We start from the raw sequence: 23,553 nt of genomic DNA on the forward strand, positions 1-23,553 counted from the left end.
ATTTTCAAAATCTTCCAGATTTTCTAATTAGCACTGATAAACTAAGCGAATCTTTAATTGCTAACTTCAGGTCAAAATTTTCAGTTTAAAAGTTACAGCGGATAATGACAAATGCCGATTTCAGTTTTTTTTTTTTCGATGTAGCTTTATCGCGGTTCCTTTCTTCAAGATTTTAAGACTGCAAGATTTGAAAATTGCAAAGTGGCTATGAGCTTCCGCGTCTCTATTATAGCACCCAGACTGAAGGAACTTTGTCAGGACAAGCCACAATGAATGTACAGGCCCCGGCTCGCATCTATGGTTTCGCGGTGAGCGCTGGGACATCGCTACGTTGGAATCATGCGGCTGCAGCAGAAGCGCGACTACGACCTCGTAATTTTACGGCATAGCACAGATGATTTCTCGGAGCCCGACGGGATCATGCTCTCATGCTCAGCGACGGGGCGCGAAATCGATCGAGTGTCAACAGACGCAGTTAACAGCACGAATTATGATTAACTAATAACAGAAACAACGGTGTTTGCTCGTTTGTAACGCGCCATCGATTATAACGTGCACCCGTTTTTCCACGGTCAGAAAAAATAAAGTGCAAAGTTTTAGATTATAACACGCACCAGACTTTCAAGTTTCCCGCACGAAGAGTGGACGGTACTTGACGAGCGCGCAGTTTTGGCCTGATGCGTGGCCTGATGTAAGATCCACGCGGATGGAAGCGAGAGAAAGGCGCTGCAGCGTCGCTATTCAGTGTCCTAAACGGCGCGCAGGTGTGTTCGGTTGGCCGGCTGATCTGCGGCCGACACCAGCGAGGCCTTCGTGCTAGCCTCATTTTTTATTAAAGAATTCACCAATCAATCAGCCTCAGTTGCGGAAGGCTGGCGCGAAACTCGGGAAAGCGAAGCCGAAGCTAAGCGGCGGACTGTTCTCCGAGGCGGAGGCCGTCTGTTCTTTGTCACGCCTCCTGTTGAGCGCACGTCATAGATGCGCGGGCAACTGTGCAGAATGGGATTCAGGTTTGAGTACGGCTATTCTGACGATCGCTTGCCATGCCAGTCGTACTTGGACGCGGCCTCCTTCCGGGTAGCTGACCGGCGCGAAACATGTATCGTTCGATTTATCGAACGTCCAACACCATGGACTTACTTGTGCGTCGGCCGGCACCGCGCCGGCTGTTCGAATTACCCGGATTTCCTAATTAGCGGAGGTCTAATTAACAAGCTTTTGCTGTATCGACGCACTAAAACTACCGAGCCGCCATATTTGTGATGCCGATGACAATAGGGTGTTGCTGCTGTAGTTTCATTTTCGTACTCAATTCTAACACGCATGCCACTTAAACAAATGTTTTTCCGGAGAAAAGGTGCGCGTTAGAATCGAGTAAATGCGTTATTTGCCCCTCTACGCGCGTGTTCAGTAAATGATGGGTGTAAAGCGGTGACTTCCTTCTAAGGTCAGGTGAACGCAGCTGTACGAGTGGAGGCTGCTGTGTTGTCATTGTAGACATATTTGCCGGAACACTTGAAAAGTTGATGCAGTCCTATGCGAACTATGACCTGCGCCCTCCACCGAACCTCCCAGCCCCCGGTGGCACAGTGGTTATGGCGCTCGGCTGCTGATCTGAAGGACGTGGGTTCGGTCCCGGTTGCCGTGGTCGTATTTCGATGGAGGTGAAATGCTAGAGGCCCGTGTGCTGTATCTGTACTGTGTACTGTGCATCCGTGCGTTTGGTGACGCTGAAGGACGTGCGTCAGTCACCTACAGTCAGTCAGACACGAACTTCTCGGTTTCGAGAGCGCAGGCCGCAATGACACTTTGTAAGTTGCTTTGTTAATACACCAAAAATCCTAAAATCAGTGCACCTGAAAAGCCATCTTTTTTTTTTACGGGGGGGGGGGGGGGGGGGGGGGACTGATGCTTTTGCCTCATGTGCTGCAGGCCTCCCGGCTTGCTCCGTAATGCGTTCTCGAAATGAGGGCTGCTGGAGGTGCTGTCAGGGCGGGCCGTTACAACTCTGAGGAGAAATCAATTAATGACAATGAAGGATGCTAGGGAATTGAGGCACCTTGTTGTGCATTACGTCGCCGGCTCTGGTGTGATTTTCTCCTCTTGCAGAAAACAGTAGTCGGCACCACTATCAGGCACCAGACTCTTGTTTCATTTTCATGTAAATAATAATCAGAAACGCACACAAATGAGTTTCCTTGTAGAATATTGGCAACCACATCGATGTTTTTCGATTTATGCAAGGTTCGTTGTGCTTTCCAAGGTATGCTTAGATACTCAACACAATAAACATAGCTGGAGAGTAGAACAAACCTTACACACATCGGAAAACATCGATAGGTAGGAAGTACAATACCCCAACCTTGTGCCACGCAGCTCCTCAGTGTCGCATTTTCACATCGGCAGAGTCCGACTGTCAGAACAGAATTCGAACATCTCACCTCTTGGCCAAGCTAGTCACTATTTTTCCATACTGTAATGCCGGCAGAATAAGGACCTCAAAAGCGCTACTCCATCCGGCTAACCAGCCAAATTACATTCACATCACAAGACAGCAATCACCATATAGCATCCGGAACATCACTGACTTCATCAAGGCCTCCTACTACTTCCTTACCTCGGCCAAACCAGGCTATGTATCTTCAGAACAACCAACCTACTTCTAATCGAAGTTCAGCACATTAACTTAACTATTTGTCGTGTGCGGTCGCTGTGTTCAATGCAGCGAAAGACACACACGGTACTTTTAAGACTTTGTTTATTTAAAGCTGATGAGAGTGCGACCAGCGTCGACCGAGGCAGGAGCCGAACTGGCCGTCCGAAGAAAGGAGGGAGCGGAGAAGCGTCCACGGGAGGGAGTGGCTTCCCAAAACAGGAGGAGGATGCGGGAGTGCACTATGGGGGGCATCTGGCGACAGCGTGCGACGAGGGGCAAGTGGTCGTTAGGACGGAGCACTGCACTGGTAACACACAAGAGGGGGGGCAAGTGGCCGTTCGGACGGGACACTGCAGGGGTAACGCACACACAAAAGCAATAAGGGGACACCACACTATTCGAATTTCTTCTACCGGCATGACGTACCTCTAAGAAGGAAAAAAATTGCTGGACACTTAACGCACTTTAATAGTTAAATGCGGTAGCATTTGGTATCCGCATTGTTGCTACTTTGGTGTTTATGTGTTATTTTTTGTGTGTTTCGGGGTTGCTCCGAGACACTGGTCAGCGCTTAACCCGTCCACTTCGATCACACATGTAAATAAGCAGATGAGGTCACAAGGTCACGTGACCTCTCAATCCGGGAGCCAGTTGCCACTTGCAACCGTAGGCAGCTTGTGATGACGTCCAAGGGAACCTGACCTCTTTCGACCAATCCGGGAATTTCGTCTCAGAAATTGGCGGGGCTTGGGTGTGATAACTCTGAAGCTATCACGATAATTACCCTTTGATACCTCGCCCAGACAACTACTCATGCATCATCTTCAAAATGAAGAACTAAGCAAGAAGAAAACGGGAAGAAGAGAAGAGGGAACGAAAAATATTTCAGTCAAAGCTCCGAGGCCAGGCCCGTACCCTTTGCTCGGGTTGGTGCTGGTGGTAGGTCCTATCCTTGGATTTCCTCTTTAACTCCTCCTCACCCAACCCCCCTTTAAACTTTTAAAAATATGATTTTCCGTAAAGCCCTTTTCGGGACTACGTCGTATTTTTTATTTTACAGTTGGCTCCCTCCTCACCCGTCATACTTTAATGGCACGGGTGAGGTCTTCTTTGTTAGACCTCACACTACTACCTGCCGTCCAGTAGGGAATCACACCCGCTACATGTGTAGATAAGACGTGCAAGCTACCAGCGGTAATGCGTTCTTTGATGCGAGATGAATCGACACAGACTCGTGTGTATGTTGTGTCTTTCACCTATTCGGAGCGCTGTTCGCGTAAGCTGTTATGTCGCCCACTGCCCTGCAAACGAGTGAGGACCATGGCTACAGAAACGGGTTAAAGCGGGACGCCGCGTTTCTCGGTCAGTACACACAGTTCGCAGGCCCGCTATAATACTACGTTCCGCCCGAAGGCAATGTTGATGTCCACTAGCTCGTGTGCGTCGTTAAACACTTGCTACTGGCGCACAAGTTGTGGGTAGGCGTTCCCCGTTTGTTCCTCTTCTATATCGCCTCTGCCGCAGGTGTATACAGTGAAGTCCACTTGTAACGGCCGCAGATATAACGATCGAACGCTCAGTTATTACGAACGTTTGCGGTGCAACCGTCAAAATATGCTTCGTCTCAGATACAACGAACAACTGTGTCCGAATAACTCGGTTATAGCGAACGAGGAGGCGTCCTAACTCAGCGCCGGAGTTGAAAAACACGCGCTTCCAGGAAGCGCGGAAACCAAGGAGCGTCTCTCAGACCCACCGACACCTTCCGAAAAGGAAATACAAAGGTGGCATTGAAACTGTAGGTAACCGCCAGCCAAGCATGCGCCGATCGCCTTCAGGATCAATCATTGCTTGCTTATGCACCGGCTGGTCAAAGCATCCGAAGTGGAAGCAGAAGATACTGCGCGTGGTTGAGAATCAAGTAACGGGAGCGATATGCGAAGTTTAATGCCAGGCTGGCCATTCTATGGTAAGCGCTTCCTGCCCAGTCGGCTCCATGTATTGTGCTGCTACTATGTACTTACATGCAACACCAAACAGCAGGCAGTGCAGCTGATACATTCTGTGCGCACATGCGCCGCGCTGCTTTTGTTGCTGCATGTGCCCAGGAATGATAGATGACTTTGTCGAAACCAGACGTGATCAGGCGCATGCAGGTTTGTGGCAACGCGTCGTTGATGCATAGCTGGCCTGCCGTTGGCGCGGATGTATACGTTCGTGCGTTCTAATGACTGAACCATAGCGGCGGGTGTTTGTGCGGAGACATTTCAAAGACATACTCTGACGGAGCCGTTGTACCCAAAGTATAACCCCCCCCCCCTGCCCTCACCGCCTCCACTACGAATCTGATTAATATGGCCAGCCTGCCACCACCTGCAGTGTACGCTTGAACCACGATTAGTTACATCCCGTCCCTAAAGCAGATACTTGGCAGCAAAGGGGTCTGCGAGGGAGAACATGCTCGCCCTGGAGAGCACGCAATGCACCTCAATAGATTCTGGCTTGAAGAAGTAGACGAGCATGAAGCAGTTTTTACAAAACTAATGCCACTTTTCACGGTATTGGTAATTTTGGCTGTAATAGGAGGAGTTCAATTACTACGAACATCGGATACAACGAATGCAATCCACGGGAACTTCAGGTTTGTTCTAAATGGGCGCGACTGTATTCTTGCTTTCTGCTACCTGTGGGATGCTCGCGCTCACGGAAACTGTGCTTGTCTTTGGTCTCTAGTCTACCACTTCCGTGTTACAGCCACTGAGTTGGCGCCTGGAGTCATCTGCTCGCTTGCCGCCCTACAGTACCGAATGCAATCAACGATTTCGAAAATTTCTAACTTCACTTTTTAGATGGGTTTGAAACTAGGATTCATTTGAATTCGTTTCTATGTTCGCGAGCTAAGGCACTCACACCACCCCAGGAAATACGCCACCTTCGATACACAGCGCCATGCAGCTTCTTATTTTGACATTTAGGATATAATAAAGATATCCGTAGTACGCTCTCGTACCCAAAATAGTTTAACTGAAAAACCGCGTTCAAGCGAATGTTTGCGGCTTGAGATAGGCATTCGCTTATAGTCTGAAGAAATTGCTCTGTCACTGCCAACAAACAAAGTTTAATGACTAACCATGGCTGGGCTAAAAGTTAGAAAAAGTATATAATTTTAAAAACTATACGAGCACACAGCATGCCGTTAGGGGGCCCTCTTAACCAAACATGCGGCGTTACATTTGTAAAAAGGCTTGAGGGGTGCACTTTGTTTCGGGCGGCCTCCGTTGTGGCTGTCACAGTTCTTTATTTCATTCTTAATTTTCTTGGTAATGTTGAAGAAACCATGCAATTGAGTCGTGAAAGGCTTCCATGAGGCGCAACTGGCTACGGAACATTGCTCTGGATCAGGCTGAGTGAGCAAGTGCAAATAATAATTTGCATGCGGGCGTATATTGGCTACATGCGTGTTTCTGAGCTGGTTCTTTACGTGCATAACTTCGTCTCCGTCCAGCGTTTTTCTCCGGTGCAATGAGGAGCGAAATTCTGAGCCTTTAGAGATGCCAGCGCGTTCAACCCTCAGCAGGAAGATAAGCTCCGTCTCTTTCTCACAGTGAACTTCGACAAGAAATATTACCAATCTCCTGAAGTCAGCGAACAAACTGTTATTTTGAAGGTTCGGACTGCCGTGCTTTCATCAAACATCACGCATCAATGCCTAAACTAAAAGCAGCGGAAACAAATCAGCGAACACACATGAACCACTTTGCGAAGTTCTAGCTCTTGCTCGCGATTGCCTCGGGTGATAAAGAAAGAACGTCTATTCTTAAGCTCTGGCTTCTCTCAAAGCGTGAAAAACGGCAGCTGTCAAAGTGGCTAGCGCGAATCCTTGGTCGGAGAAAAGCAAGATCGTCCGCTGGTATTGTGGAAAGCATCGGGTTCGTTTGCTGACAGCTCGAAAGCAGGGGAACCGGCGCCTTCACTAGATGCAATCTGCGGCAGTATTGTTTTTCGTTCCCCACGCAGGCCAGGGCAGGGGGTTCAGCCGTAGACGCCATCTGAGACTGTCCGGCGCCTGTAGCTGCGCCGTCTTACCGCAAAGTCAAGCGCACAGCGCCCAGCCGAGCGTGGTGACGACAGCGGACTTCTCATTCTGCTCCCCTTTCACATCGCCGTGTCCTCGAGCAGACACAGCCTTGCTGTGGAAGCCGTTGCTGCATTTGCACAACGTCAGCAAATGCTGTCGAACGGCGTCGACAAGGTCCGGTAATTTGCGTGCGAAGGAGACAAGCGGCTAAAGGCTGCCTGGAGCCTAAGCACTGAACGGTTCCAGCCAGGAACCGTTCGGCGGTCTCTGGCGGCCGATTAATCACAGGCGCCGGGATAAAATGGGGTGCGCCAAGCTGAAGGCTGCCCTGAAGAGGCTACCCGACTTGTAGAAAAATTTCTGAGCCACCGCTTCTCGGCGACGAAAACAAATGATTTTTTCCTCCCCGTACGATCAGTGGAAATTAATGGTTGAGCCATGATTAACGAAAAAGAAGCAACGAAATTCGATGACTGCTATGACGAGAATACTATGGCTCGCTTCGTATCGCGGTAAGCATGTCCGTGTCAAGTAGCGAGTCTTGCCAGCAGTGGTTTTGCCCCTCATCAAACGCCACTAATGTATGCCCACTCGCTCTTGTGCCTCTCCGAATGTCGTTTGTTTCCCTTTCTACAATATTTTAGCCAGCACTTCGCTATCAAAGAATATTCGGCATATTTTAAAAACTGCTTTCAACTCAAGAGAATAGGTATCAGGGCCAGGAGCTGAACTATAAAAAAAGCTTAAAAGGTGTGCGCGCTAATAACAGAGTGCAAATATTTCACCTGCGGGGCTAAAAGAAACCGCTCTTTATATAGTACGCGAAAGCCTCATAAGTTGCGACTCAAGCAACTCTTTTTTTTAAGTGCTTTTCTTATTCTTCTTCTGTACGTACCTTTTTCTTCAGTATCGCTGAAATGCGAAAAAAAAAAATAAGTAGAAGGGGCTTCGGACACATTTTATGGCGATGCACTGCTCACTAAGTGCGGCCGGCGAAACAGAATTGATGACACAAAGATTGCGTTGGCTGTGACAAACGACTACTAGCGGCTAATAAAGTCTCGAAGAGGCCATTTCGAAACTGAGGGGGTCTCGAAGGTTGGTTGCCGACGCGAACGTGGGAGTTAGTTCTTTCAGTGATGACTACATGCCCTGGCTGCCTGGTTATTTTCAATATTCTAGCACAAATTAATTTACCTTCTAGTACTACGTAAGGGCTACTGCGTAGGAAAAACAAGCAGTAGTGTTGCTGACGGCTTGAGGGTTTCTCGGTGCTCGAATACACAACCTTCAATTCACCGATCACTAAAAAATTTTCCAAATAAAAGACAATCCTATAATGCAGTATACTCATTACTCAGGATTGAATGTAGCTTTGATAATTTTGAACGCATAAATAAAATGACACAAAACTTTATAACGTTGATATCTGTTGTACTGCATAGCCGGAGAAACTCTCCGTATCACAGTTGCAATAAATCGGCGTGCTTTCTGCTTGGCTGATATAAAATTTAATATAAATTTCATGTCTTTTTCGCAAGAATTAGAGGATGATATAGAGCCTATTCAAATAACGCATTTATGAAAATAACAATAAGCTTTTATTTATCACCTATCCTTTATGCATATGCGGGACTGCCGAAGCCACAGGTGGGCTTGAAGGGCAGTGCCCAGCAGCGGAGGACATCATTCAAGTGTGACTCATAGGAAGTACACAGAAAGTATGATAGAAAGCATAAAAGAAAACTATCTGTATATATAAAAAATACTAACACTAATCTGTTGTCTGGTATGCAATGAAAATGTGGAATCTGACAGTCTGTTTGCTGTTAAAGGAACTCCCTAACCCGTTCACCACATCTGTGTGCGAGATCGCACACAGATGTGGAGATGTGTGGTACAAAATGATCGCGTGCGTGTATAAGTCATTCTGGTTGGTACTCAAAACAGTATTCTTTTTTCCATATGTATCTTAGTACAACTGTTTGGGTGAATAATATAGTAAAATCAGGCATTTGTGTAAAAGCGAAAACATGAGCAGGTCATAATTAGCGTTTCTAGATACTAGCACCGCATCATCAGCATACTGGAGAACACGTGAATAAAGGAGGCAATCACCCAAATCATTGACGCAAATATTAAATAGGAGAGGTGACAGAATCCTGTGGAACAAGGCTAGATAGGGCAAGTACAGAGCTTTCTATATTGTTAATTGTGGCAACTTGAGAACGGTCACAGAAATGATTATCAATTAAATGATTATTAGATGATTATCAATCCTCATTGTCCTGCTAGCATGACAATGCAGGGAGTGGCAGATGAAAGGGGATAGTCCCCTCCCTCCGTAGTCGGGGATAGAACCTTCTCTCCATTGTGGCACCGCTCCCTGAATTGTCACCCTAGCAGGGTCATCAGAATCGGCCGACGCCATTGGCTGGAAGGGGATCCTTTGACGGGGAAAAGCCGCTGCCTTCTTAAGTTGTATCCGACTATAGAAAGAGAGCCCAAACAGCTTCGTTACGATCATATGCATTATGTCAGATAATTCATCAAGTGCTTTTTGGGTGCCGCGGCCGGCTATGTAACCAAACTGGTTGGTCGACATTGTTTCATGACTTTCTTCGAAATTACTAATTACAAAGCATACATGTTTTCCTTACATAAGTGCAATCATTGGGAGCAAAATTTTTGTGATAGTTTTGGAGTTTGCTTCTTTCCCCGCTTTTAAAAACGCGAATCACTTTTGCTTTCTTCAGCCCGACCGGAGCAGTTTCTGTAGGAATTATATAGTTGAAAATTTTGACCAAAATCTTCTTTAATGCGTCAAAATGCTTTAAAAGAACCTCAGTCGTCCGACCATCGAAGCCATGTGCCTTTTTCTGTTAATACTTGGTAAGGTGTAATGAATGTCCCCCTCACTGCAGGGTGGAAAAAACGCTAATTCAAGAACAGAATGACCAGAGTGGCATGAGTTTCTTTGTGGCTGCGCAGGTTGTGCTGAAGAAGCAAAAAGTGTTTTAAAATCATCTGCAAGAGCCAAGGGTAAGGCACCAAAGGTTTTTGAGATTGTGTCGCTAGTACTTTCTATAATATTGCCTCGTAACTAGTCGATAATGGCACATGCTTTAGACGGGTTTGATTGCGCATCATTGATTTCCTTTTTTCGGCACAAAACAGAGCATTGGCTTTATTTCGCGCTGCCCTCTATAGCGCTCTTAAGAATCTATTCTTGGGCAAGCGGCGACACTATGCCTAAGCGAGCTTCCTCTCTGCAATCGCAGATAAGTTGTTTCTGCTTGTCCATGGACCCATGGTATATGTACACAGGCACCGTATCACGTCATGTGTATTATGCGGAAACCATATCTACATCACATGAAAATCTCAAGGAAAACTTGCGGAAAGCATACAGATGCCATTCGGTATTTCACATCATGCTGACTACATATCACAATAAATCCGTATGCGTGACTTATACGCAAAAATTTCTCGGGATTGACATTTATTTCCGAGCAATTTGAAAGATACAAAAAGAAAGCTGTAGATGCAGCTCAACAGCCTCTTGCCTCCATTTTAAGTTCTTGATTTGGCAGAGCAGTATGCCTCATGGTACGCACGGTAGGCCGCAAAAAAAAGGGAGAAGACCATTTTTGACGAGGCAAAAGCTATGTAGAAGGTAATAGATGAAAAGTTACTCGACATAATTTCAATAAGTTACTCAAAGAGCATCCAAAAATACACAAGATCAATAAAGCACAATGTATATTGCCGACACCTGTGTCCCGTGGGTGACCAACCACTGTGCTTAGGGTGTGAAGGGCTGGGCTGCAGAGAAGTGACTTTTGGTCCTAGCTCGTAGTCGACAAAGCAAAGCCTGACATGTACGAGTCGCCCAAAGGCGAGACAATTGTAGAAGCTCTTGTTTGGAGGCCTGCAGACCTGCCATGATTTTATGATGACATTCATCGCCGCTTCAACATCTCAGGTTTACGCACAAGACGATCGCTACCTCTGACGAAAGTAAGATCCGTGGTTCTGGAACATCTGAACAGCGTCTACGATGGTCGCCTACCAAGTTTACACGGATGGACTGTGTGTGAGCAGGTATGAACTATCCTTCTGATCCGCTTTTGTAGTGCCTGACCTTGAGATATCTTGGGCTCCGCGCCTGTAAAGAGTATCTTCGTTCACTTCAGCTGAATCATTGCCCACTGCAAGGTCGCTTAAACGCACATCTTTCTGCAGACCGCAGAGAGTCGTAATTCTGTCTGACTCCAAGTCTGCACTACAGCGCCTGCCACGAGGGACTCCCAATGATAAATTTAGCTTCTGTGCTCTCACGTGGCTTAGGAAGCTGCAGCTGAAAGGCTTTACAGTTTGCTTCCAGTGGCTACCATCTCACGATGGAGTCCCTGGCAACAAGGTGGCAGACAATCTTCCTGAAGGAGCCCGGTCTTATCCATTTTCAGTGGGTGCCCAAAAGTATGGTAACTTCGGTAGGCAGATAGTGGTGCAAAAATTGTTTTGTACTTCGGCCACCTTTGTTCTCCCTTGCGTTGCACGCGGCTTGTCGCACGACAGAGCTACTCTCTTGCATTGACTGCGCACGAACTCTGCCTATAGGCCGGTATGGTTGCGGAAGATTCACCGCTCCACCACATCTATGTGTGTGCACTGTGATGTTGTGGTTGATGCGAACCATTTTGTTTTAGTGTTCCGCGTTTTTGTGCAGAGCTTGAGGCATTCCTGGAAAACCTGAGGAGCCTGAACGTCCCCATGGACGACGTCGCTCGCATCATGTACCCTGAGGGCTCCTGAACTTTCGGCGATTTGCGTCACGACCACTCTTGAAGGTTTTAGAGGGCATTGGCCTTATGAAACAGTGATAGAAACGCCATTGCTTTAATCAGTGACTCAGACGGAGCAATTGCTGACAGACGTACGAGGGGGTACCCAAAAGAAACCGGACTTATATTTGCTTGAACTTATTTGTTCACATTTTAGGCACAGACCTTCAATCTCCTTCAAAGTATTCCCCACTTGCAATGATACGCTTGTCGAATCTTTCATTCCATTTTTCAAAACATTGTTTAAATTCATTTTTTGTGGTGCTTGACAGTGCCTCCGTCGTTTTTTTCTTCACCTCAGCAACATCAGTGAAACGCTTTCCATTCACCTGTTTTTTCATTCTAGGAAACAAAGAAAGTAGCACGGGGCAAGGTCGGGAGAGTATGAGGGTTGAGGAATAGGGGTCATGCCAATTTTTGGTCCAAAATTGTCGTAGAGGCAGGGCTGTGTGAGCAGGGGCATTGCCATGATGGAAAAACCAGTCACCCGACCGTCACAAATCTGGCCGCTTCCACCGCACACTGTTGCCCAATCTTTTCAAAACATCCAAGTAGAAAGCCTGGCTAACTGTCTGACCCTGCGGAACAAATTCTCAATGGACGACTCCTCTCACGTCGAAAAAACAAATCAGCATTGTTTTCAGGTTTGGTTTCACCTGACGAGCTGTCTTGAGGCGAGGTGAATTTGAAGTTTTCCATTGACATGACTGTTGCTTTGATTCAGGATTCGATTCAGGAACACTTGAGTTGTCCCCATAGCATCGTCCTTGTACGTCTTTCTTAATATTTCAAGAGTTTCCATTCAACTTTTTTCGAGCAAAAATCCGAATTTCACCGGCGCACGCTGTTCACGAAAATCAGCCATTGCAAAAACGACATTCACACAAAACAGTCGTCACTCTAAAACTCTGCCTAAACTAGTCTGACCTCCTTCAACGACGGAACTCGGCTTACTGACTCTGGAATGTTCGTTCTATGCGCTCCTAGTGGCAAAACGGGGCACCACAGAAGCTTTGCCGACCAAAAAATTTAGTCCGGTTTCTTTTGGGTACCCCCTCGTATATAAGGCTAATCCTGCCTGTACATTTACACCACCACCACCAGCACAATGTATGCTATCCTCGCAATGTGCGCTAAGAAAAATGCTATCTGCAGTGAATTATGATGAACGCGCCTCGTGTTGCCTCCATGGCAGACGTAGAAGTCGACGACGAAGTGCCGGCGCGCGGAACAACGCCTGCGAAGTCGGGCGCAGCTGTCTGGTGAAAATTTCACCAGCTACATAGAGGACGTTATGAACCTTTGCACACGCGTGGATGCCTCTATGTCTGAGTGCACCAAGATTGACAATATTATGAAAGTCGTTGACGACGATGCGTTCCAAATGCTTCTGGCACGCAATCCCACAACAATCGCCGACCTAATAACCCATTGCCAGAACTACGACAAACTTCGGAAGCGGCGCATCCTCACCCGTTCTCCGCTCTCGCAGCAGAAGTCGTTTGCTTCCCTCACGTCTGACACCGACCCGGCGCAACTGTCACCGCAGATCAAGCAGTTTGTTCGGGAGGAAGTCGCGCGTCAGCTTTCAGTGATGCCCTTCAGTCACGACGCTGCGTCTCCTCTGGTGGCGCCATTGCAGGAGGTCATCCGCCATGAATTTGCCGAGGCTCTTCCCACCACACTTCAAGTCCCTTCGGTTGCTCCATTAACCTATGCCGAGTCTCGGTATCACCAACCACCTCCGATACCCGCCCGCATGACCTACGCAGAAGTGGCGGCGCGCTCCGTGCCCGTGCCTATTCGAATCGTCAGACCATCCTGCGCCCGGCCCCGCCTCTACGACCAGCACCGGTTTCTCCACTGTCACCGCAGCGGCTTTACACCCGGTGGCGCGCTCATCATAGTTCAGGCGCATTCATCATAATTCACCACATATCCTAAAGAAATGCTGATAGACTATGAAACAATTTCAAGAAAAATATAATAAAAGTACCTACTATAACCAAGAATAACGAAAGAATAATAAGCTCATGACTACAAATTGGCTAACAACAACAGTTTTCGGGAAATTAAAGCGATTCGAACTCTGTCAGTATAATTACATATTCGTAGCATGGATTTAGAACTCTAAAAAAACTATCATTTCGCATATCAGCTATAATTTGTTCTAAAGCGACTCACCTTTCAAAACGCCGAATATCTAGTGACACCGGAAGGCACATCTTGCGAACCGGCTTAATTTCTCAGTGGTTCCTTATTTTGTCAACTTCTGAAATGCGAATTTTCGACATGTCTAATGTTGCAGGTCTCAAAACAGTGTTCAGTGTGCGCGTTGCCAAATATACTGGTGAAGACAGGCAATCTCAATTTTGCATAAATTATATTTAGTGTGCTCTTCTTGGGGCATTGATGTCCCATACAAGGTGACTATAAAGTGGGAAACAAATATGGCTGCGTACGAGCATTTCGATAGATGGAGAAAGCATGTATCGGCTGACGTGTCATACTCCGGACATGAGAGCTGTCGAAGGAGGAAGAGCACGCGGTTATTTCGTTGCAAAAAATAAGAGTAGCATATGCTTAATTCAATTTGCGCGTCATCGTGAACTATGATCAGTGACCATGACTAACTATGACCATGGTCAGTGACCAAAGAACTTCATCAGCCATGATTCCGGATGAGACTGTATGGCGTCAAACCATCGACTACATTGTAAACTATGTGACGACAAATGCAGTAAGTCCATATATCAAGGGAAAATGTTATGTCATAGATCTTACTGAACTTAATGTCAAAGAATTTTGTCGGTACCAGACATTTATCTCGGAAAGGTATCGTAAAGTAACGGCCTTTATTGACAGTTGTTAAGGCCTTTTAGAGCGAGCAAGGACAGGTCCGGACCCGGAACAGTTCACGCTCTCGTCTCGCGCCGCGCGTCGGCTCTGCTGCTTCAGCTGCCGATCGTCGTCTTCTCGTCTCGCGCCTCGCCTCGGTTCTGCTGCTCTGACTGCTGATGATCTTCCTCTTTACATTTGGCCCCGGGGGAAAAAGAGCCATCCTGGCGATTTAGGGGGTCAACACGACGCAGGGGTCGTAGTGCGGCTTCAAACGCGAAACGTGGACGGTCTCGCGCCCACGTCGTCGGAGATCGGGTGATGGCGTCACGGGCTCAACTACGTAAGTGACGGGAGAAGTGCGCTCAAGGACGCGGTAGGGTCCCTGGTAGTTCGGCAGCAACTTGCTAGAGAGACCTGGTGCAGCAGAAGGCACACGGAGCCAAACAAGGGATTGCGGCTGAAAAGTGTCGGTGCCATGGGAGTGGTCCAAGCGGTATTTCTGGCGCCCTTGGTCGTCGGACGTGAATGACCGGGCGAGCTGGCGGCACTCTTCAGCGTGTCTGGAGGCTGCAGATACGGTTGTGGTTTCTGACGAATCGGGATTATAAGGAAGAATAGTGTCGAGCGGCGAGGACGGTTCACGGCCGTACAGAAGGAAGAATGGTGAGAAACCAGTAGTGCTCTGCGTAGCGGTGTTGTAGGCATACGTGACGAAGGGGAGGACGACGTCCCAGTTAGTATGGTCGGCCGCCACGTACATTGACAACATGTCACCTAATGTTCGATTGAAACGTTCAGTCAAGCCGTTCGTCTGGGGATGATAGGCAGTAGTGGTGCGGCGAGTAATGTTGCATTGCTGCAGGAGAGATGAAACGACGTCTGACAGAAACACCCGCCCACGGTCGCTCAACAGTTCACGCGGTGCTCCGTGCCGAAGTATGAAATGGTGCAAGAGGAAGGTGGCAACATCCCGCGCTGTAGCAGCTGGAAGGGCGGCTGTTTCAGCTTACCGTGTCAGGTGGTCTACAGCGACGATAACCCAGCGGTTTCCTGCAGCAGTGTACGGAAGGGGTCCATACAGGTCAATGCCAACTCGGTCAAATGGCCTGGATGGGCAAGGCAAAGGCTGCAGAGGGCCGGTCGAATGATGGTGACCGAGCTTGCGGCGCTGGCAATCGGGGCAGGAACGGACGAATTTTCGAACGTAGTTGTACATGCCGCGCCAGTAATAGCGGAGGCGAAGCCGGTTGTAGGTCTTGAAAGCACCGCCGTGACCAGCTTGCGGGTCGCTATGAAAGGCTGCGCATATTTCTGAGCGTAAATGTCCAGGGATTACTAGGAGCCATTTGCGGCCATCAGGGAGATAATTTCGGCGGTACAAAATCCCATCATGAATAGTGAAGTGGGCAGCCTGGCGGCGGATTGCACGCGGTACCGACACGACAGAACGGTCTGAAAGATAACGTACAAGGGAAGTGATCCACGGGTCCTTGGACTGCTCGTTGGGCATATCGTCCAATGACAAGGGGGCGCAGTCGATGGCGGGAGGAGAGGCACATTCATTGGCTAGAGGTGAACGAGACAAAGCGTCGGCGTCGTTATGCTTCCTGCCAGAGCGATAGATCACACGAATATCGTACTCCTGAAGGCGTAAGGCCCATCGGGCGAGGCGGCCATTTGGGTCTTTTAGGGAGGACAGCCAACATAGGGAATGATGGTCCGTGACGACCGCGAAAGGCCGGCCGTATACGTAAGGTCGAAATTTCCCGATTGCCCAAACGATTGCCAAGCACTCTTTTTCAGTGACGGAGTAGTTTTGCTCTGACTTCGTCAGGGTGCGGCTCGCGTATGCAACAACATACTCCGCACACCCCGGTTTCCGTTGAGCAAGAACAGCACCGATACCAACGCCACTGTCATCTGTGTGGATTTCAGTTGGAGAATCAGGGTCAAAGTGGCGCAGTACGGGTGGAGAAGTAAGTAGACGGCGCAACGTGGTGAACGCTTCGTCACAGGCAGGACTCCAGCTTGATAAGTCGCTACTGCCACGAAGAAGGCCAGTCAGAGGTGCGATGATAGATGCGAAATTTCGGATAAAGCGTCGGAAGTAAGAACATAAGCCGATGAAACTGCGAAGTTCCTTCATCGTAGAGGGCTTCGGGAACTCAGAGACAGCACGAAGCTTTGCTGGGTCAGGAAGAACACCCTGTTTTGACACGACGTGGCCCAAAATCGTCAACTGGCGAGCAGCAAAGCGACATTTCTTTAAATTGAGTTGAAGCCCGGCTGCCGCGAGGCATCTCAAAACGTGCTCTAGGCGAACGAGGTGCGTCTGGAAATCTGGGGAGAAAACAACGATATCGTCCAAGTAACATAAGCAGGTTTTCCATTTCAGGCCGCGCAGTATGGTGTCCATCATTCGCTCAAAAGTGGCAGGGGCATTGCATAGTCCGAAGGGCATGACGTTGAATTCATACAGCCCGTCAGGCGTCACAAAGGCTGTCTTAGGGCGGTCATCGTCGGCCATCGGGACTTGCCAATACCCCGAACGGAGATCTAACGATGAAAAGAACTCAGCTCCCTGCAGGCAGTCAAGTGCGTCGTCAATGCGGGGCAGCGGATAGACGTCTTTTCGGGTGATTTTGTTGAGGCGCCGGTAGTCAACGCAAAAGCGGATAGAGCCGTCTTTCTTGGTGACAAGGACGACGGGGGAAGCCCAAGGACTGTGTGATGGTTGTATGACGCCACGCTGCAGCATATCATTCACCTGGGTGTCGATAACCTGGCGTTCGGTGGCCGAGACGCGATATGGGCGTTGGCGCAACGGCGAATGGGCGCCTGTGTCGATCCGATGGGTAACAGCTGAAGTGCGGCCCAAACGGTGGTGAGAGAAGTCAAACGATGACCGAAACTTATCTAGCAGGGTCGCAAGCTGGGTCTTCTCCGGTGGCAAAAGATTCGCGTCGATTGAGCCCGCGAAGACGGCCTCGGGAGCGGGATCAGGAGACGGTGGGGAAGAAGTAAGTGACGACACTTGCAGGCGGCAGGAGTCGTCCTCAGAAGGGTCCCAGGTGACGACGGAGGCGAAGGGCTGGACATATCCCAAGCATTCACCGCGAAGAAGAGTGGAGGGGCACAGGAATGGATTCGTCAGGGGCAAGGCGCTGCTGCCGGCTGAGACGGTAAGCACGGCGAATGGCAGGGGTAGGCAGTGGCGAGAAGCGAAGGAGTCGGACGGGATGAAGATGACAGGGCCGTTGGATGCAGAGTCGCAATGAACAGAGACGAGCACAGCAGAGCACGGCGGGATCATGACGTCATCAGCCACAGTCAGCTTGGAGCACAAGTTAGTGGAAGCGTTCACCGAGTCGTCGCCGAATGGAAGAAGGGCGACTTCGGAACGAGTGCAGTCGATGACAGCGTCATGTTGGGAGAGAAAGTCCCAGCCTAAGATGACGTCGTGAGACGGCGATGGGAAGACGATGAATTCAACAATATACAGAACGTCCTGAATAGTAACTCGGGCTGTACATGCCCCCAAAGGCGCGATAATTTGCGAATTAGCGGCGCGAAGCATAAAACCATATAGCGGAGTCATCACTTTTCGTAACTGGCGGCACAATTTCTCACTGAGTACAGATACAGCAGCACCGGTGTCAACAAGCGCGAAAGCATCGGTGCCCTCCACAGAAACCGCGATCAAATTTGTCGGAGAAAGTCGAGGTCTTGAGCTTGGCGACGAGCACGCAGTTCTTGCCTCCGGAACTGCGGGCACTAGTTTTCCGAAGGGGAAGAGGGACGACGGCGCATCGGGGAGACCTAGCGGCGACGCGGAGATGGAGAACGGCGGCGAATAGACGGGCTGAGATCGGAGGAAGCAGTGGTCTCAGAAGGCATAGTGCGGTGAAAAGGCTGGGGAGGGGCGTAGGCGTAACCTCGAGGGTCGGGATCGGCAGCAGGGGACAACACTCGGCGGCGGCAGTGACGCATCACGTGACCAGGAATGCCACAGGCATAACAAATGGGGAAGTTGTCCGGTGTCCGCCATGGACGGAAACGTTGCGGTGGTGGCCGGGCAGGACGAAATGGTGTCGACTGCGGTGGATGCTGGTACGAAACGAACGTTTCTGGCCGGGGACGCGTGACGGCTTCGGCGTAGGTAAGTGGCGCAGCGACGGGAGGCGAAGAGGAAACCGATGGCAGGGCTTCGGACACTTGCTCCCGAATGACGTGCTGAAGTGTCGGAGTTAGGTTAGGAGGACTCGGAACAGCAGGAAGAAGCGACAGCTGCCGCGCAACCTCCTCACGGACAAACTGCTTGATCTGGAGCAGTAGCGAGCTGTCTTCTGTCGTCATGCTGATGCTAGTAACTGTGTCTGTCTGTGGAGACGGCTGCCGAGTGAAAACGCGCTGTCGGCGAAGCTCATCGTAGCTTTGGCAGTGGTCGAATATATCGGTAACAGAGGTGACGTTCTTGCCCACAAGCATATTGAAAGCGTCGTCTTCGATTCCTTTAAGGACGTGTTTAACTTTATCGGCCTCTGCCATGGACGCATTGACACGCTTGCAGAGATTGACGACGTCTTCGATGTAGCTAGTGTATGATTCACCGCTCTGCTGTGCACGAACGCGAAGACGCTGCTCGGCGCGAAGTTTGCGTAGCGCCGGACGGCCGAAGATGTCAGAGAAGCTGGTTTTGAATTCGGTCCAAGTGGTGAAGTCCGATTCGTGGTTTTGGAACCAAAGGTGGGCAACGCCGGTCAGGTAGAAGATTACGTTGGTAAGCTTCATACTGTCGTCCCATCGGTTATGAGCGCTCACCCTGTCGTAAGATGACAGCCAGTCCTCCACGTCGTTGTCGTCCGTGCCGCTGAAGACGGCCGGGTCGCGCTGGCGGAGCGCACCATGGCAAGCAACGGGTGCCGGCGAAGAGCCGGCTGGCTGGTTGGCGTTAGCAGGCATGGGGGTAGCGATGGTCCGGTTGCGTAGCTCCAGGACGGAATCCCGCACCTCCACCAAGATGTAACGGCCTTTATTGACAGTTGTGAAGGCCTTTTAGAGCGAGCAAGGACAGGTCCGGACCCTGAACAGTTCACGCTCTCGTCTCGCGCCGCGCGTCGGCTCTGCTGCTTCAGCTGCCGATCGTCGTCTTCTCGTCTCGCGCCTCGCCTCGGTTCTGCTGCTCTGACTGCTGATGATCTTCCTCTTTACAAGTACTTCGTTGTTCATATTAATAAGGTGTATTAAAGGGGTGACATGAAATGTGTTCTGGTACTATAGGCGTAGATTACAAGTTTAGATCGCGTAGGGGTGTAATCAGCACCGTTAACTTTCATTTTAAATTTCATAAACCCGCACGTACTGCATTGCACTTCACTCCGACATTGGATATCAACGTGTTTTCTGAGACCCCGAGGTGTGTACACTTCATGCAAAATAATCATTAGAAAAAATTAATGCGCACTTATACCGAGGTACGCGATGAGTGATCAGCGCTAGCAAATTGACGAAATGATTGGCGCTATGATAACGCCGGGCACACGAAGATTTTGTTTCTTTATGCCGCGGGATGGTCACAATAGGCGTTCTATGGTCTGAGAAAGGCGTGGGCTCGTGGACTTGAGGATCTTGGCAGGCAGCGCGTTTGCGGAAAGCGTGCCCGTCTTCTGGTCCATCACCGCGTCGAAATTTCCGGAGCCCTCCACTACGGCGTTCCTCATAGCCTGAGTCACTTTGGGACGTAAAACCCCAATTAAAGAAAAAGAAAAAAATGAAAAGAAATTTGGGCTGCCACACATTACTTTTCTAATGTATTCATTGCTCGTCGTTTCGGTCTCTTTCAGGCGGACGCATAAAATCACAGCGCAATTAAGCGGCAGGGGAAAAAAAAAACACCACCTCTTTGTACAGAGGCGCTAATATTCATGTTGATGGATGCCTTAAGTCGGCACGATGCAGAGGGACAGCCGACTACAGGTGACGTGAGCAGACTCATCGATTATGCTTGCAGCTGGAAGAGGCAAATCGACGGCAGCACAGATGAACTGCTCGGCGCTGGGCACGGGAAGTTGAACGAGCCTCGAGCCAGGGGTTCCAATCTCGGGAAGAGAAAATTGGTGGAACGGGCGCATGGCCCACTCTGAAGCTTGCCCCTACGAAGAAATCATGGGCTTTTCTTGCGAACCTTGTTTTTCCAGCTCCCCGAAAGTGCAGACACGACGGCGTTATTTTGCACGCGCTGATGTATTGTCAATTTTCATGCCCCACACTGAATTCCGCACGCGTCGCATTACCTGCAGTAGGGCCGCAGAAGCGGCGGCAGGTTTCGCAGGTTTTGCAGGCGTTCACGTTCGTATTTTTGGGCAGCCCACGACACGGCCGAAGCCTTGTAGCAGGAGGGTCTGCAAAGGTTCCCGGGCTCGTCGGTTAAGGTCGAGCATGTATGCCTTGCACGCCCGGACTGGTCTTCGAAAAACGTGCTCGGACTATGTACAGGCAATGTGATCGCAGATTCTCACTTTTTCTTTTTCTTTTTTTTGCACCAGCTGCCCACCACTTGCCGGAAATTCACTCAGGAGCGCCGGTGCGATGGCCAGAGCGACAGCATGCAGAGCGCTCTGTAAAGCTCGATGCCGGCCTTATATAAGACACGGGTGCCTCGGCTTGTGTTTACGGGAAAGGGGAACGAGGAGCCACTGAGCAGTGGCGCAGGAAATCGTTTACGCATCAAATCTGTCTGCGGGTGCGCCAAGCGACGCAGTAGCTTCATAGCTGCTGATTGGTCGCAAGCTGCCATTGCACTGGCATGATTGCTATAGCGCGAGAAAGGAGAGACGTGATTGTTTATTTATCACGAACAAGGCATAAATAAAAACAGTATTAAAATACATTTTTTGAAGAAACTGGACAGCTTCAGTGACTTGTTCATGAATCATCCGCAGTTTTAAAGTCGACAAACAGCCACTGGTCACGTTCCGTGTTCGACGGTGTAATTTTGCATGCTATCCATGTCGACATAAAGCAACCTTGGTTGTTATTTGGGCCGACATTTTGATGCGCTGCTGTTGACCGAGTGACTAGGCAAAGGCGTGCATGTTTCTTAATAGAAATTTGGCAAGTAAGAAAAACTCGCCCGCGATTAAGCGCCAAAAGAGGGCATCAAAAGGTTGCGCCCACGGCACACAACTGAGCTGTAAAGACGCCGATTCACATTTGAAATCGAAGAGTAAGAAACCAGGGTTGAAGGCTTGAATGGAACGTACGCGTATTTTTAATATTTTGAACACTACGCGTGAGAGCAAATTTTATTTAGGCGGGTTAATATGAAAAGCAGAAATGTAAATCAGCGTCGACAGCTTATATCTCGACGGAGAGAGGAACTAAATATCTCCTCTGCTATCTGTAGCATGCTGGAATGAAGAAATTATTATTATTTTTTTTTGTAAATGCCCCATGGGCATCCTGGAATTCTAGATTGGAGTCTTTACTTGCTAGACGCCGAACACCGGCAAGCTGCAGAAAATTCCTTTCCGTTTAGTCATTGAGTGCATCACGGCCTGGGAAACGTGCACATCTACATTTTCCCAGACACTTGAAACACACAGCGTCACAGCCAGCGTGAATACGGCGAAAGATTTTCGCTTCATTCGGCGCCAGGAAGAACAAATATGCGGCCCGTCGCTCATTGGTCACTCGTAGTCGATGTGCTGGCTGTAGCTGCACTTCGGGTTCGGCTCGCTACTCTGCCTTGATCGACGCATATAAGAGAGAGGCTGATCCACGGCGTCGTTACGTAGCTCACAAATTCGGCATTTGTGCAGTCTCAACGCGATAGGATTCTAGCCCCCGTTCAGCGGAGAAAGCGGAGTCGTCCCGTCCATGTTGTTGAGCAGCGAAACTCACATCAGACGTGACGCCCATTTCGATCTGTTGAAGGAAAGTGATAGAAACACATCTCGTGCAGTGCGAATTAAAAGTCACCGCATGTCACACATCACCTAACTTTGCAAAGGAAATGATTCATGCGCAAAGAATAAATTGAAGCATTTTAGTCTGGATTTAAACTTGCGTCCCCTCAGGTGCAAATCAGACACGCTATTGCTAGGCCACGCTGGCACGCTTGTACGGCTTGGGTACAAGCGAGGGTTCGGGGGTTGATATGTATGTCGTGTGGACTTTCACGTGAAGTGTTATCATACGACTGTATGCTAATGAGCGCGTGTGTAATTAGAGAGGTTCTAATCGCGAAAGTAGTAATTAAGCGAGTAGCAAAGTGCATGTTGTCACGTGGCATAGTGGAGCCGGGCATGCGGCAACCACCGGAAAACCCCCGCCATCGGATGTACGCCACTGCCCCAACAGAAGGCGCGCGAGCAGTATAAAGTGCACGTCGTCTTTGTTTGATTTCTCAGTGCGGAAGCTGCGTCCGGGTGGAACGCTCTTTTGTGACTTCAGCGTTCTTCGTTCGGAGGCACCCTCCGCAGTATGAATCTCGTTTGATTTTGATTTGCGGAAGCACCCCAGTGGACCGCAGGTCGCTATAAGTTCGGTGCTACATCTCACGCACATTCGAGCGTAACCGGCCCCGTACGGGTGCGACAATTTGGTTTATGGTGGTTTAACGTCCCAAAGCCACTCAGGCTATGGGGATGCCGTAGTGAAGGGCTCCGGAAATTTCTTCCGGAGTTAGACGCGCCGTTCTTAAAGGGACAGTGAGGAGAGCTCTATTAATACTATTTTATAGCAAAATCCGATAGTTCGGCATTTCATGGCTTTGTTGCCACTTGGCCGGCAGCGAAAGATGCATTTATTTCTAAGAAATTTGGATTCGAAGTTGAAAAAGTTTTTCCCGCCGCTCTGATTCAAACTTGGGATTCTCTTATGACGACACAGGACTAAGTGACGTGAAACATGACGTGCACATAACGTATACGCAGACTCCGTGATTTCTGGAAGCCAGCAGAGCGGCCTAGCAGCCGCCGAAAAGAAAGCTACCGCCGGCCGCACGTTGAAGGCATCTATCGATAGGCTATTGCGGCAGTCGCTACCGTCGCTCGTTTACGTTTGCACCGGCGTTTTGCCATGGATTTTTGCACCGGCGTTTTGCCATGGCGTTACGATGGATCCCGTTC

General features: G+C 49.4%; 1 long non-coding RNA gene across 2 annotated transcripts in view; it reads left to right on the forward strand.

Annotated features, from left to right (window-relative positions):
* LOC149352428 (uncharacterized) overlaps nt 1-21,059 on the forward strand; it is a 34,548-nt gene extending 13,489 nt beyond the window's left edge. Inside the window, exons 2-4 of one of the 2 annotated variants that reach the window (XR_016289532.1) lie at nt 10,720-10,838; nt 11,467-11,587; nt 20,968-21,059. This is a non-coding gene — a long non-coding RNA (uncharacterized LOC149352428). Of the gene's footprint in view, nt 1-10,719; nt 10,839-11,466; nt 12,306-20,967 lie in introns of those variants that run through there. The other variant, XR_016289531.1, reaches the window with a different exon arrangement.
* Nucleotides 21,060-23,553: the final 2,494 nt, after the last annotated feature.

This window comes from Amblyomma mixtum, chromosome 3, assembly GCF_055824585.1.
Source record: "Amblyomma mixtum isolate Tamu chromosome 3, ASM5582458v1, whole genome shotgun sequence".
Taxonomy (NCBI): domain Eukaryota; kingdom Metazoa; phylum Arthropoda; class Arachnida; order Ixodida; family Ixodidae; genus Amblyomma; species Amblyomma mixtum.